Genomic DNA, 12,893 nt, shown 5'->3' with positions numbered 1-12,893 from the left:
GGTTATCACTGGTTGTGTTTTAACTCTCTGTTGAAGTGAGAATTTGGTCCTCTGTATAATGCATCGCACAAGCTAGTGGACAAGACCAAGGCAGAAGCTGGAATTAAAAGGCCGGGGGAGGGGTGCGACAGACCCATCTTGGCTTATTTTGATTCAACTATTAATCCTTTCACTTTGTAGGAAAACAAAAAAATCTAGGACAAATGCTAGGTTGGATAAGATGCCAGGATAGGGAGTTCCTGTTGTGGCGCAGTGGTTAACGAATCCGACTAGGAACCACAAGGTTGCGGGTTCGATCCCTGCCCTTGCTGTGGGCTGTGGTGTAGGTTGCAGACGCGGCTCGGATCCCAAGTTGCTGTGGCTGTGGTGTGGGCCGGCGGCTATAGCTCCGATTAGACCCCTAGCCTGGGAACCTAAAAAAGGCAAAAAAAAAAAAAAAAAAAGATGCCAGGATAACACCAGAAACTGAGACTGTCTTGGGCAAACTGGAATGTATAGTCCCCCTACAATGGTGTAGGGCCTGGTGGAAGAGGCTTCCCAATGCTGCTAATGGCAGCTCCTCAACTGCAGTCTCCCAACCTCTGACCAGTTTTCTTCCTCTCCAGTTCACTCTGGCCACCCTGCCCAGCATAATTGTGCTTCAGACTCATGGGAGACCTCCAATCCCACGGGCTATCACTTGGCTTCCCATACTTTCTAGTTCAGTTTGGCTCCCACCTAAACCACTCTCTCACCACTGTCAGAGTCCTCTGCATCCTTCTCATTCTGCTTTGCCGAGATGGCAGAGCCACACCCTGGCTTGACTCACAGCCTGTTTTGTCCATGCCTACGAGGCTCGGGAGGGCTGCTGGAGAAAAATCCCACAACCTCTACAGGTGCATAGGCTCAAACCTCAACTGGACCCTCAACTCAACACCACTCCACAATCCTTTACAAGTGCTGGGTCGGCTCCTCCCTTGCTCCCCTGTAATGTTCTGAAGCTTCATTCCCATTCAACCCCATCAAATTCACTCTAGAATGGCAGACTCAACCCATTAACCTATGAAGAGAGTGAAGGAATCGGGCCCGAATCACACCCGTTCCTTCCATCCACATCCACACTGCTTCTTCCCCTCTTTCCTCCAGGCCCAGAACTGATGTGTCTGTTCATACTTGTTCTATCCACTTTCTCAACACACTCACCACCCTGTCTTCTGTACCCACTGCTGTATTGAAAGAGCCTTGACAAAGAACACCATTGACTGCTATCTTGCCAAATTCAGTGGACACTATTTTTGGCCTTACATAACTGTCCTTTATATTTCATTTGATACTGCTTATCACTTTGTCCTTGAATGTTTCTGTATTTCTTTGGCTTCTGTGTCACCCCCTTCCTGATTCTCCTACCGCCCTATTTCTTCCTGCTTTCTCTGTTTCTAGTATACCTTCCCCAGTGTTAACATCCAGCACTGCCACACTAAGTGCAGTGATCAAAATCAGGAAATTAACATTGCTGTAACAGTAGTAGTTAATCTAGAACCCTTATGTAATTTCACCAAGTGTCTCATTAATGTCCCTTTCCTGGACCAGAACTGGATCCAGGAACACATGTTTGCATTTCCTTAAGTCTCCCTCATTCTAGAACAGTTCCTCAGTCTTTTTGATCTTGACATTTTTGAAGGGCACTGGTGCGTTATTCCGTAGAATTTCCCTCAGTTTGGGTTCGTCTAATGTCATGACATCATTAAATTTTAGGCATTCCATTTGGGCCAGAAATATAGTAGGTGTGATGATGTGTCCTTCACAGTGCTTCAAATTGAAGCACACGCTACCAATCTGTCCCATTACTCATATTAAATATGGTTTATTTTGGTTTGAATTTTGAATTTTTTTTTTTTGGCCGCACCAGGGCGTGCAGAAGTTCCTGGGCCAGGGATTGAACCCACATCCACAGCAGTGACAATGCCAGATCCTCAACTGCTAGGCCAACAGAGAAATCCCCATTACTGATATTAACTTGGATTACTTACTTAGGGCAGTATCTGCCAGGCTTCTTCACTGTAAAGATACTATTTCCCCCTTTGCAAACAATAAAGATTATGAGGAATGATACTTTGAGACTGAAAATATTGTTCTTTATCAAACTTTCACCAAGTTTAGCATCCATTGATGAATCTTGCCTGAAATCATTATTACTGGAGTGTTTGTTAAGTATTAATTTTCCTATTGACATCATTATTTCTTAGTTTATTAGCTGGAATGCTATTAAAATGAAGAGCTTTCCCTTCTCCTCATTCATTATTTATTAAATTATTTATATCATCATGGACTTAGGGATTCCAGTTTTATAGGTAATGATCCATTAGTAGCATTACTTTGTTGCCCAAAATGCCGAAGATCGGCTCATTGGGAGTTCCTCAATGTTGGTTCTTGTGTCTTGGTATGTCCCCACCATTCATTGAACACACTTAATTTCTGGCACCACCTGATATTCTAGGCTCTTCTTGTACTGTCCCTGCCCTAGCCTTGGAATCAGCCATTTTGTCAAAAGGCCCTCGTTCCTTTCACTGAAGAGTGGCATTAGAAACCAAGCTCTGGGCACTAGGTTATAACATTTGAATCATGATGGTAAAAACCAAGTCTCTTCTGAGGTTTAAAACTGAATGCCATATCAGTATTTAGTATGTGTACTTAAACTTAAGTCTGTGAATTTAAATATTGGAATATGTACATATTGATGTATGTTAATTTTTTCCTTTTTTTTTTTTTTTTTTTTTGGCTGCAGGTGCAGCATTTTGGAAGTTTCTGGGTGAGGGTGGAACCCATGCCACAGCAGGGAGCCAAGCCCAAGCCGCTGCTGTAACACCAATCCCTAACCTGCTACGCCACAAGAAAACTGTTAAATTCTCTTTGGAAAAGAGAACCTTACATTAAATAGAACTAGTAGCTCACAAAAATAAAAAGTTTGTTCTCAATGTGAGGCATTAAAGACTTACTTCCTACATGAAGCTTCCTTGCTTCTAGAGAAGCTAAAATCCTAAGGATATGTTACTTTCTGTGTGGTTTTCAGAAAGCATTGTTACTCTGCTTATTTTTTTTATGTTTTTTTTTATCATTTATTCATATATATGTTTCTACTGTACAGCATGGTGACCTGCTTATTAATACAGTTAAAGCTGTGGCTCTTTGGGGTTCTCGGGTATCTGTATGCTGAAATGACATCTCTTTCTAATGGGGCTCTTTTCCAGGATCGGGCCCAAAATTCAGAATACTAAAATGGACAGGGTATTTCACACCAAACCAACCATCTTTAGTGCCCTCGTAGAAGGCTGCTGGCACCAAAGGCTTGCTCCCTGCACAGCGTGGTATCACAAGCAAAAGGGCGGAGGGGTGTGTGTTAGAAATAATTAGGTATAATAGATATGCTTCATATGTTTTTAATCAGCTCAACAGTAAACTGTCTTAGAGTTCAGACTCCCAACACTGAGAAAGTTCTAAGTCGAAAACAGAAGCTCAAGTTTCTTTAGATTAATTCTATAGAGGCAGAATAACACTCTAGGAAATTGTGTATATTTTCTTCTTCTTCTTCTTTTTTTTTTTTTGTCTTTTTAAGGCTGCACCTGTGGCACATAGAAGTTTCCAGGAGAGGGGTCAAATCGGAGCTACAGCTGCTGGCCTACACCACAGCCACAGCAACGGTGGATCCTTAACCCACTGAGTGAGGCCAAGGATCGAACCCATATCCTCATGGATGCTAGCCGAGTTCGTTCACTACCACTGAGACTCAGTGGGAACTCCATACTGTGTGTTTTCAAGTTGGTTAGTAACAAGGTGGACAGGTAACAAATAGACTTCTGAAGATTTTATTGCTGAGTTTAAAACAGCTCTGTTGTTTGAAAGTGGTTACATAGAACACGCTGTACAGGACAGATTTTAACACCCTGAAGATTTAGCAAGGCCTTCCCTGTTCCTAATATGTTCTTGTCTCAGGGTTACCACACGCTAATTAAGTTACAAGTAGGTCCATTCACTTGCTCTTCTCTACTTAGGCATTCCATTTTCCTCCATTCTGATACTTTTGGTTATTCTAATAAATGAAACAGAATCCTCCCATCTTGCAGCAGGTGGTCCCGGCTCTCCCTTCATGCTTAAAGGGCCCTGCTATAAACTAGATAGAACTGTGCCTTCTGACAGAGTAGCCACACTCCACATGTGGCTATTTAAATCTGAGTTTAAATGAATTAAAATTAAATAAAATTTAAAATTTGGTTCCTTATTCCTACTTAGCCACCTTTCAAATGCTCAACAGCCATTTGTAGCTAGGGGCTACTGTATGAGCACAGCCAGTGAACATCTCCCATCCGTGTAGAAAGTTCTGCAGGACAGCTCTGGGCTAGAGTGGGTCTTCTGAAAGGAATGACAAAGAACAGCCTCAGAGCCTCGGTTGGAAGGAAGCAGGTGTTTCAGTGTAAGCTGATATCGCTGCCAGGTGCACGAAAATGACAGACTGTTCCCCTGCACCTAAGACGCAGGATTTCCAGGACTGTTTTAGTGCAGAGACAGATGTCTTCCTAAAAGCAGTCGACTATTCTAAGTGGAAAACGAAACAGGACTGAGTAGAATAGATGAGAAAGCTAGTTGCGGTTGTCTTAGAATCTTATCAGAATTGCTTTGAATGTCCTATTTTCTGACAGCCATTGACAAAGACCCCTTTCTTTTTTTTGTTCCACTTTTAACCCTCAGTTTAGCAGGCTCATCAATGCCCTTGGGATGAGCACATTAGCTCAAAAATTCCACCACCAGTGGACTTTCAACCTAAACCGCAATTTCTAAACCAAAAGCTTAACTCTTTCCCTGACTGATGTGTTATTTCAATCATCTGATTTGTGGGAGAGGAACAGGCAGGGCTATATATGAAATAAGATTGGAAATAAGTTATTAACAATTGTTGAAGGAGTTCCTGTCATGGCTCAGCAGTTTACAAACCCGACTAGTATTCATGAGGACACAGGTTCGATCCCTCTGGCCTTGCTCAGTGGTTAAGGATCTGGCATTGCTGTGAGCTGGGGTGTAGGTCGCAGACAAGGCTCGGATCCCATGTCGCTGTGGCTCTGGCGTAGGCCAGCAGCTATAGCTCCGATTCGACCCCTAGCCTGGGAACCTCCACATGCCGCGGGTGCGCCCCTCAAAAGACAAAACAACAACAAGAAAAAAATGCTGAAGCTGGGTAATGTGTTCACGGTAAAAACTTTCTGCGGGGCATTTACCAGTATGAATTAATGGGCTTTTAAAAATGTGCTACAGATCGCGTTCCCTTGTGGCGCAGCATCTTTGCTGCTGTGGTGCAGGTTAAATCCCCGCCCTGGGAACTTCCACATGCTACAGGTACAGCCAAAAAAAAAAAAAAAAAAAAAAAAAAGTGTGCACAGAACTTTGACTTTGGGATTTCTGTTTAGAAATTTATCTTAAGGAGATAACCAGACAAGAACAGAAAACCCTATGTATAAGAATGTTCACAGTTCCTCAGTGGCCCAGTGGGTTAAGGATCTGGTGTGGTTCAAGCCACTGCTGTGGCACAGGTTCAATCCCTAGCCTTCCCATGCCTCAGGCCTGGCCAAAAGGGAAAAAGAAAAAAGAAGGACGTTTGTCTCAGCATTATTTTTAAAAATAATTGTTACGTATCCTATAAGGAAGAAAAAAGGTTACCTCAACAAAATGAAAAAGAAATAAAAGACGGATGCAAACATGAGACCAAGCAAAACGGGCAGCTGGAGGGCAAAAACAGCTCAAAAGATCAGTTTGCTCTATTTTGGGTGTACTTCAATAGAAAAGGCTGGGAATCATTCTGACTCCCAGTTCCCTGATTCCTTTTTTTTTTTTTTTTTTCTTTTTAGGGCCGAACCCGCAGCATAGGGAGGTTCCCAGGCTAGGGATCGATCGACTGGGAGCTGTAGCCGCCGGCCTACACCACAGCCACAACAACTCGGGATCCGAGCCGCGTCTGCAACCTACACCACAGTTCACGGCAACGCCGGATCCTTAATCCACTGAGCGAGGCCAGGGATCGAACCCACATCCTCATGGATACTAGTCAGATTCATTTCCGCTGTGCCACGATGGGAACTCCTCCCTGATTCCTGAATGGAAAGGAGAAAGTCCTCTCTAGGACACTTGATCCAAACACAATTTGCACTCTTTCTTCCACATGTGCTTCCTTAGTGAAACATCCCGGTGACCGCAAGGCTTGCTCCTGCTTCCTGAGATTAGACCTTCCTCAGGCTCCCGGAGAGCTGCTGTTTTTGCTCGTGTGTTCAATTTAAAGCAAAAATAATCATTTCATAGAGTTGATTTACAATGTTGGGCAAATCCTTCCTCCTTTTTTATCCTAAAACAATTTGCTGAGTTTAATGCCATTTATTTTTACGTTGCCCATTCTATTTTATTCTGACATAAAGTGATCATATTCCAGTGGTGAAAAAAAGTAATTTCACAATGACAGATAAGTTACAAGAATAGTACAAAGAACTCCTGTATATCCTTCACCAAGATGTACCAACTTGTGACATTGTGCCCTATTTGCCTTTATGTCTTTTTACAGACACACACACACACACAAATTTTTTGAGCTAGTTAAAAATGCAGACATGACATCCCTTTACTCCTAAACATTTCAGTATGTATTTTCTAAGAACAAGGATATTCTCTTATGTAACAACAGTGATCACAATCAGGAAATTGACATTGATTTGATATCAACTAATTGAAATGCATATTTACATTGAGGTAACAGTCCCCAAAATGTCCTTCATTGCAAGAATTCTTTTTCTGAACAGGATCCAACTCAGGATTGAGTTGCCATGTCTCTTTGGTCACTTTCAACTCGGAACAGTTCCTCAGCCTTTGTCTTTCAAGGTGTTGACTTTTTGGAAGAGTACGGGCCAGCGGTTCTGTACAATATTCTTCAATCTGGGATTCTCTGCTATTTCTTCATGATTAGATCCGCACTGTTTGCAATAGCAAAATAATGGCAACAACGAAACCTGCAAACAACTGTCCGATGATACATTGTGACACAGCCACAAAATGTTCCATTATGCAACCAATAAGAATGATAGAGTGTTCTTACTGACCTGTGAAGATATTTCCAATTTTTTAGTGAAAACAGCAGAATACAACTCAGTAGGTGTAATATGAGCCTATTTTATATAATTATATATATGCATAGAAACATTGAAGATTTTATAGAAAATATTAACAGTGACCTATGGTTCCCAAGATTATGAGGGACTTTTTTTTTTTTTAAACTTATCTGTATGTTCTAATTTTGACATGAGCATCAAGTCATCTGTGAATAGTGAAAATATTTTTTAAAACTTTAAAAAGTGACAGGACAGCTTCACTTTTATATCTGAAGGATCATTGTGTGGAAAAGTGAATAGCAATTATTTATCTGTCCTGTTATCTACCATGAACCAGCTAATTTCATTTAAAATCGCTTTATCTTTATTTGCTCTATAAGACAACCCAGTGGTTCGGAACCACGGAGTGAGCGTTGAGGCTGGGAGAGGGGAAGGGTACCCTGCTCAGAGTTACTGCTTACTAGTGGCAAAACTAGAACTCAAACCTAGGTCCTTTCTTCACTGACCTCACTCTGCTCCCGTGTGGCCCTTTTTCAGGGGTCTTCTGCCTGACTCCATCTGGATGATGGCTGGGAATTTTGACAGTTCCCCAGCTTTTGGTCTCACCACCATACCTCTGGTGATTTTCATAGGTTTTATAAGTAGGCACACATCTTAACTTTTACTTTTTCTACTCAACAAGAATTACGTATGTGTTATCTACGTACACAAGTGCATTTTGCTTTCTGATGTGTTTTCCGCTTTGAGCTGTCTTTGACCCCATGGCATTTTTCACAAGCAAGTTGGCTAGTCGATGTCATTGTCCTCTTGACACCCTGGTCTCAGTATCCTCCTCCTCTCAATTTTTCCTTCTGCCCTTTTACCTCCCAGGCACCTACAGTTCACTGCGCTCCATATCTGAAGGTCCTCTGCCAAGGAAAGACCAGACTGTAATTTTGCTTAGGTGCCTATTAAATCTCTGCTAGTGCGGAGGGGCCAGGTAGACAGTCCAAGTGTAGTCATAGCCAATGGAAGGCCTTTTCAGTCTGGGTCCTGTCATCTAATGAGTTACTCTTATCTTTGGGTCATCTGCCAAAGCACACTGGCAGAGAACAATGTGATGGCTCTTGGCTGTCAGGGACATTAAATAGAGTCAAGAAGTCAAGTACGATAAGAACTCAAAAGCACCCACTGGCTTTAGTGAACTTTGCTTGAGCAGTTTTACTGTAGTTGAGAGAAATGGAGAGGTGTAGACAGAAGCGAGTGCGGTGAGCAAAGGAATGGGCTGTAAAAATACAGAAGTGGAGACTAGTGGGGACTTGACTTTCAAAAAAATTATATGAGAAGAGTAGAGAAATATGGTAAAATGAGAGGGAACACAGGAACCGGGGACAGTGCATTAGTTGATGGAGAATCTTCAGTCCTTTAATCCTCCCAGGTCTATGCATCCAGTACTATTTTCACATGCATTTAAAAGGTGATCTAGGAAGTTCCCTTCGTGGCTCAGCAGTTAACAATCCCGACTAGGATCCATGAAGACAAAGGTTCGATCCCTGGCCACGCTCGGTGGGTTAAGGATCTGCCATTGCCGTGAGCTATGGTGTAGGTCGAAGACACGGCTCAGGTCCCATGTTGCTGTGGCTGTGGTGTAGGCCAGCAGCTGCAGCTCTGATCCGATTAGACCCCTAGCCTGGGAACCTCCATATGTCGCAGGTGAGACCCTAAAAATCAAAAAAAGAAAGAAAGAAAGCTACGCATGTTTTAAAGTTCTGTGACAATCTTTCTAGGAAGTGGCCTAAAACATTGGCTGCATTTCCAAGTTTCATGGAATGGAGTGACCCCAGTTATTAAATGCAGTAAAGGCTGCCTAAATCTTCTCTTAGCCTGCCTCTTTCCCAGGAAGAAAGGAAATTTGTCAAGCCTTTTTCCTAAGCAACATGTTTTCTTTATTATTTTTTTTAATTTTTTTTGCTTTTTAGGGCCACACCCAGGGCACATGGAGGTTCCCAGGCCAGGGGTTGAATTGGAGCTGTAGCTGCCGGCCTACCCCCCAGCCACAGCAACATGGGATCTGAGCTGTGTCTGAGACCTACACCAGAGCTCACGGTAACGCAGGATCCTTAACCCACTGAGCGAGGCCAGGGATCAAACCCGGAACCTCATCTGTTCCTAGTCAGATTCGTTTCCACTGTGCCACGACGGGAACTCCAGCAACATGTTTTCTCTAACTCCTCTCTCTGTGCCCCCGCCCCCTGCCCCCCGCATACCTCATAGCTTCCCTAAGCTGTTTGGGTACCTGGGATGAGGAGAAATGCTTAAGAACAACTCTTCTAAGGGAGGTCCGGAAAGACTTGTATTTGAGGATAATGCCAAAATTCCAGCTCTCTGATCTGCAAACTTTCAGACACTGCTTATCTTCTGTGCTTGCTCTCTAACCGAGAACATACGAGACCAGGGTCCAAAGAGTTATTGCTTCCTGGTAATACTAAATCAATACTAAATATAGAACATAAGCCTATTGGGCTTACGGATCAGGAACATTTGAAAATAAGCCTGTGGGTTAAGTCGTCTGCCTAAACTCTGAAATGAAAATAACATCGTTTCCATGATCACGGCAGTTCAAAGTTACCAGAACAACTCTCTAATGTAGTCATCCTGTTTTGTCACCCCTCCTTAAAGACTTAATTATCTCATAAGCATATGGGAAAAAAAGGAAGGACACGTGGCCAAAGAAAAGGTTATTGGTAAAATATTTAAAAATTATCTTTGTAATGTTATATATCTGAGTTAAGTCTTTTTAAATAAAATAGTTGTTTGGTTACTATCATAAACACCTAATTAGCACAAAATGTGATTTTGAGAATTAGGAAAAAACTAGTTTTCATATGGCATCAATTCATCCTTGACTACATTCGACTTATTTTTTATTTAGAAGCTTTTTTTGTGTGTGTCTTTTTGCCATTTCTTGGGCCGCTCCCGCGGCATATGGAGGTTCCTGGGCTAGGGGTCCAATCGGAGCTGTAGCCGCCGGCCTACACCACAGCCACAGTAATGCAGGATCCAAGCCGCATCTGCGACCTACACCACAGCTCACGGCAACACTGGATCCTTAACCCACTGAGCAGGGCCAGGGATGGAACCCGGGCAACCTCATGGTTCCTAGTTGGATTCATTAACCACTGAGCCATGATGGGAACTCCCTATTTAGAAACTTTCTTGTTGATTGACCAGTAGAACTGAATATTCATGTTATTTTTATTCTTCATTTTTATTTTCATACATACAGGTATCTGTCACTTGAAATTTTTAAATAAAAATTTTTCTAGCAAATGATATGTATATCAAGTTAATTTTTCTTTTTCTTTCTTTTTTTTTTTTTTTTGCTTTTTACGGCATACGGAGGTTCCCAGGCTAGGGGTCTAATCGGAGCTACAGTTGCCAGCCTAGGCCACAGCCACATCAGATCCGAACTGCATCTGCAACCTACACCACAGGTCATGGCAATGCCATATCCTTAACCCACTGAGGGAGGTCAGGAATCGAACCCACAGCCTCTTGGTTCCTAGTCAGAATCATTTCTGCTGTGCCACGATGGGAACTCAAGTCAATTTTTCTAGTTAGTCTTTCACTCATTTTGTTAGATTTTATTCATACAGGGACAAAATAACTAGTGGAAAAGTGGAAAGTTCAAATGATTTTATCTTATTTTTACATAATTGACCAGTGGGAAGACAGAGTCGTGATGTGGGGAGTAGGAACCATCACAACAGCTAAAGGTCAGAGGAATTCTTCAGCAAAACAATACCCGGTTCCTTCAAGTACACTGAACTGGGCTATATTTGACCCTGGACACACAGAGAAGTAGATCCATGTGGCAAAAATGAACAGCTCTGAGCAAGCTATTTATTTTCAGAAAGCAGAAGGGAAATGATTCAGCAATTACTACTGTTAATAATACATATGAAACAAAACCTTTTGACTTAATCTTTTCACACATGAAATATACTGCCCAGTGTCCCAAAGATAATTCACATTCCACTTTGAGATATAGTCTATCTGGTCCTTATAATAAAATCAAAACCCCACAGAATTTTCTAGAGAGCATGTATTTTTTTTTTAGAGGTACCATACCTTTTTTCATTAAAAAGCACTCCTTTGGAGCAGCAGAACAGGGGAGCCCAAGGCCTATGGGTGGACTTTTAAATAACTACATTTTTTTTTTTTGGTCTTTTAGGGCCTCATCTGCAGCATACGGAAGTTCCCAGGCTAGGGAATGAATGGGAGCTGCAGCTGCCGGCCTATACCATGGCCACAGCAATGTGGGACCTCATCTTCGGCCTACGTTGCAGCTCAGGGCAACGCCGGATCCTCAACCCACTGAATGAGGCCAGGGATCAAACCCAAGTCCTCATGGGTACTTAGTCAGGTTCATTACTGCTGAGCCACAATGGGAACTCCCAAACTACAAATGTTTTGGACAGCATTTTTTTTATCAAAACTCTATACAAACCCTTTACTCAGCAGTTCCGCTTCTGGAAATTTCAGAACATGAAGATATATACATGAGACTGGACAGAACAACTCCGGCTCATCCATACACTGTGATGCCATGTAGCTGCTAAACAGAATGTGAGGACTCTAACTGCGCTGATGACACCTTGTGGTGGTGTTCAAGCGAAAAAGACAAGGTGCAAAACTGTAGATACAGCATGAGCCTATTTATGCTTTAAAAAAAGTGTCGAAGTTGTATCTATACACAAGCATTTGGCAGAATACACATCAAATACTGGGAAGTAGGCTCGTGGAAAAGGGGTGGTTTTTACATTTTGCTTTATGTATCTGCATATTTCAATTTTGTACCATGGCTACATTTTTTTTTTCAATTGAGGTAAAGTTCACATAAACATAAAACTCAACTTTTAAAGCATATAATTTGTGGGTTTTAGTATATTCACAAAGTTGTGTAACCATCACCACTATTTAATTCCATATGTTTACACCACCCCAAAAGAAACTCTATGCCTGGGAGTTCCTATAGTGGCGCAGCAGTAACGAACCTGACTAGCATCCATGAGGATGCAGGTTCGATCCCTGGCCTCGCTCATGGGGTTACGGTCCGGCGTTGCCGTGAGCTGTGGGGTAGGTCACAGACACAGCTTGGATATGGCATTGCTGTTGCTGTGGCGTAGGCCGGCAGCTACAGCTCCGATTTGACTCCCAGTCCTGGAACTTGTATATGCCACGGGTACGGCCCTAAAAGACCAAAAAAAAAAAAAAAAAAAAAAAAAGGAGAGAGAGAGAAACTCCATGCCTGTTCCCAGTTACTTCTCATTCCCCCTCCTTCCTGCTCCTGGGACCCACTCATCTGCATTCTGTCTCTATGAATCTGCCTCTTCTGGACATTTCCTATAAAGGGACTCCTACAATACGTGACCCTTTGTGTTGACTTCTTGGACTCTTCTTAGCTGGCTTCATCCATGTTGTAGCACACATCATTTCTTTTTACGGCCACATATGACTTTTATCCACACAAAATCTGGAAATAGCTCTGATTTTTAAAATAAACAAACTAAAAAACCTTATCCTTTTGTACAAATGACTTAATAGAAACTCAACAGCTATAAATCCAAAGTCCATGTTAAAGTACAGTCTACCTCTATTTCCCTGCTCCCAATGCTCCCTTGAACAGCTACTCTCTCAGGTCTCATTTAAAGGGTTGTCCCTTCAAAACATTTTTGTTTTCACATAAGTCTCTTTAGTAGGCTATTATCAGTCACAGAGCAGACCTAGTTAGCT

The 12,893-nt window shown here is 42.3% G+C and overlaps 1 protein-coding gene across 2 annotated transcripts in view; it reads right to left on the bottom strand.

The window, feature by feature from the left end:
* Window positions 1–6,378: 6,378 nt before the first annotated feature.
* PHF6 (PHD finger protein 6) overlaps window positions 6,379–12,893 on the bottom strand; it is an 89,014-nt gene continuing 82,499 nt past the window's right edge. Inside the window, exon 11 of one of the 2 annotated variants that reach the window (XM_085006085.1) lies at window positions 6,379–7,109. The gene's annotated coding sequence lies outside the window, so the exon portion shown is untranslated. The remainder of the gene's footprint in view (window positions 7,110–12,893) is intronic. The other variant, XM_021079383.2, reaches the window with a different exon arrangement.

The sequence above is a fragment of the Sus scrofa genome, chromosome X, assembly GCF_054392235.1.
Source record: "Sus scrofa isolate SSC_HxYL_T2T_F1_AM1 chromosome X, Sscrofa_HxYL_maternal_Yorkshire_Landrace_v2.0, whole genome shotgun sequence".
Lineage (NCBI taxonomy): Eukaryota > Metazoa > Chordata > Mammalia > Artiodactyla > Suidae > Sus > Sus scrofa.
The sequence above is the reverse complement of the archived record's forward strand: the minus strand, read 5'-3'. Positions and strand labels throughout refer to the sequence as shown.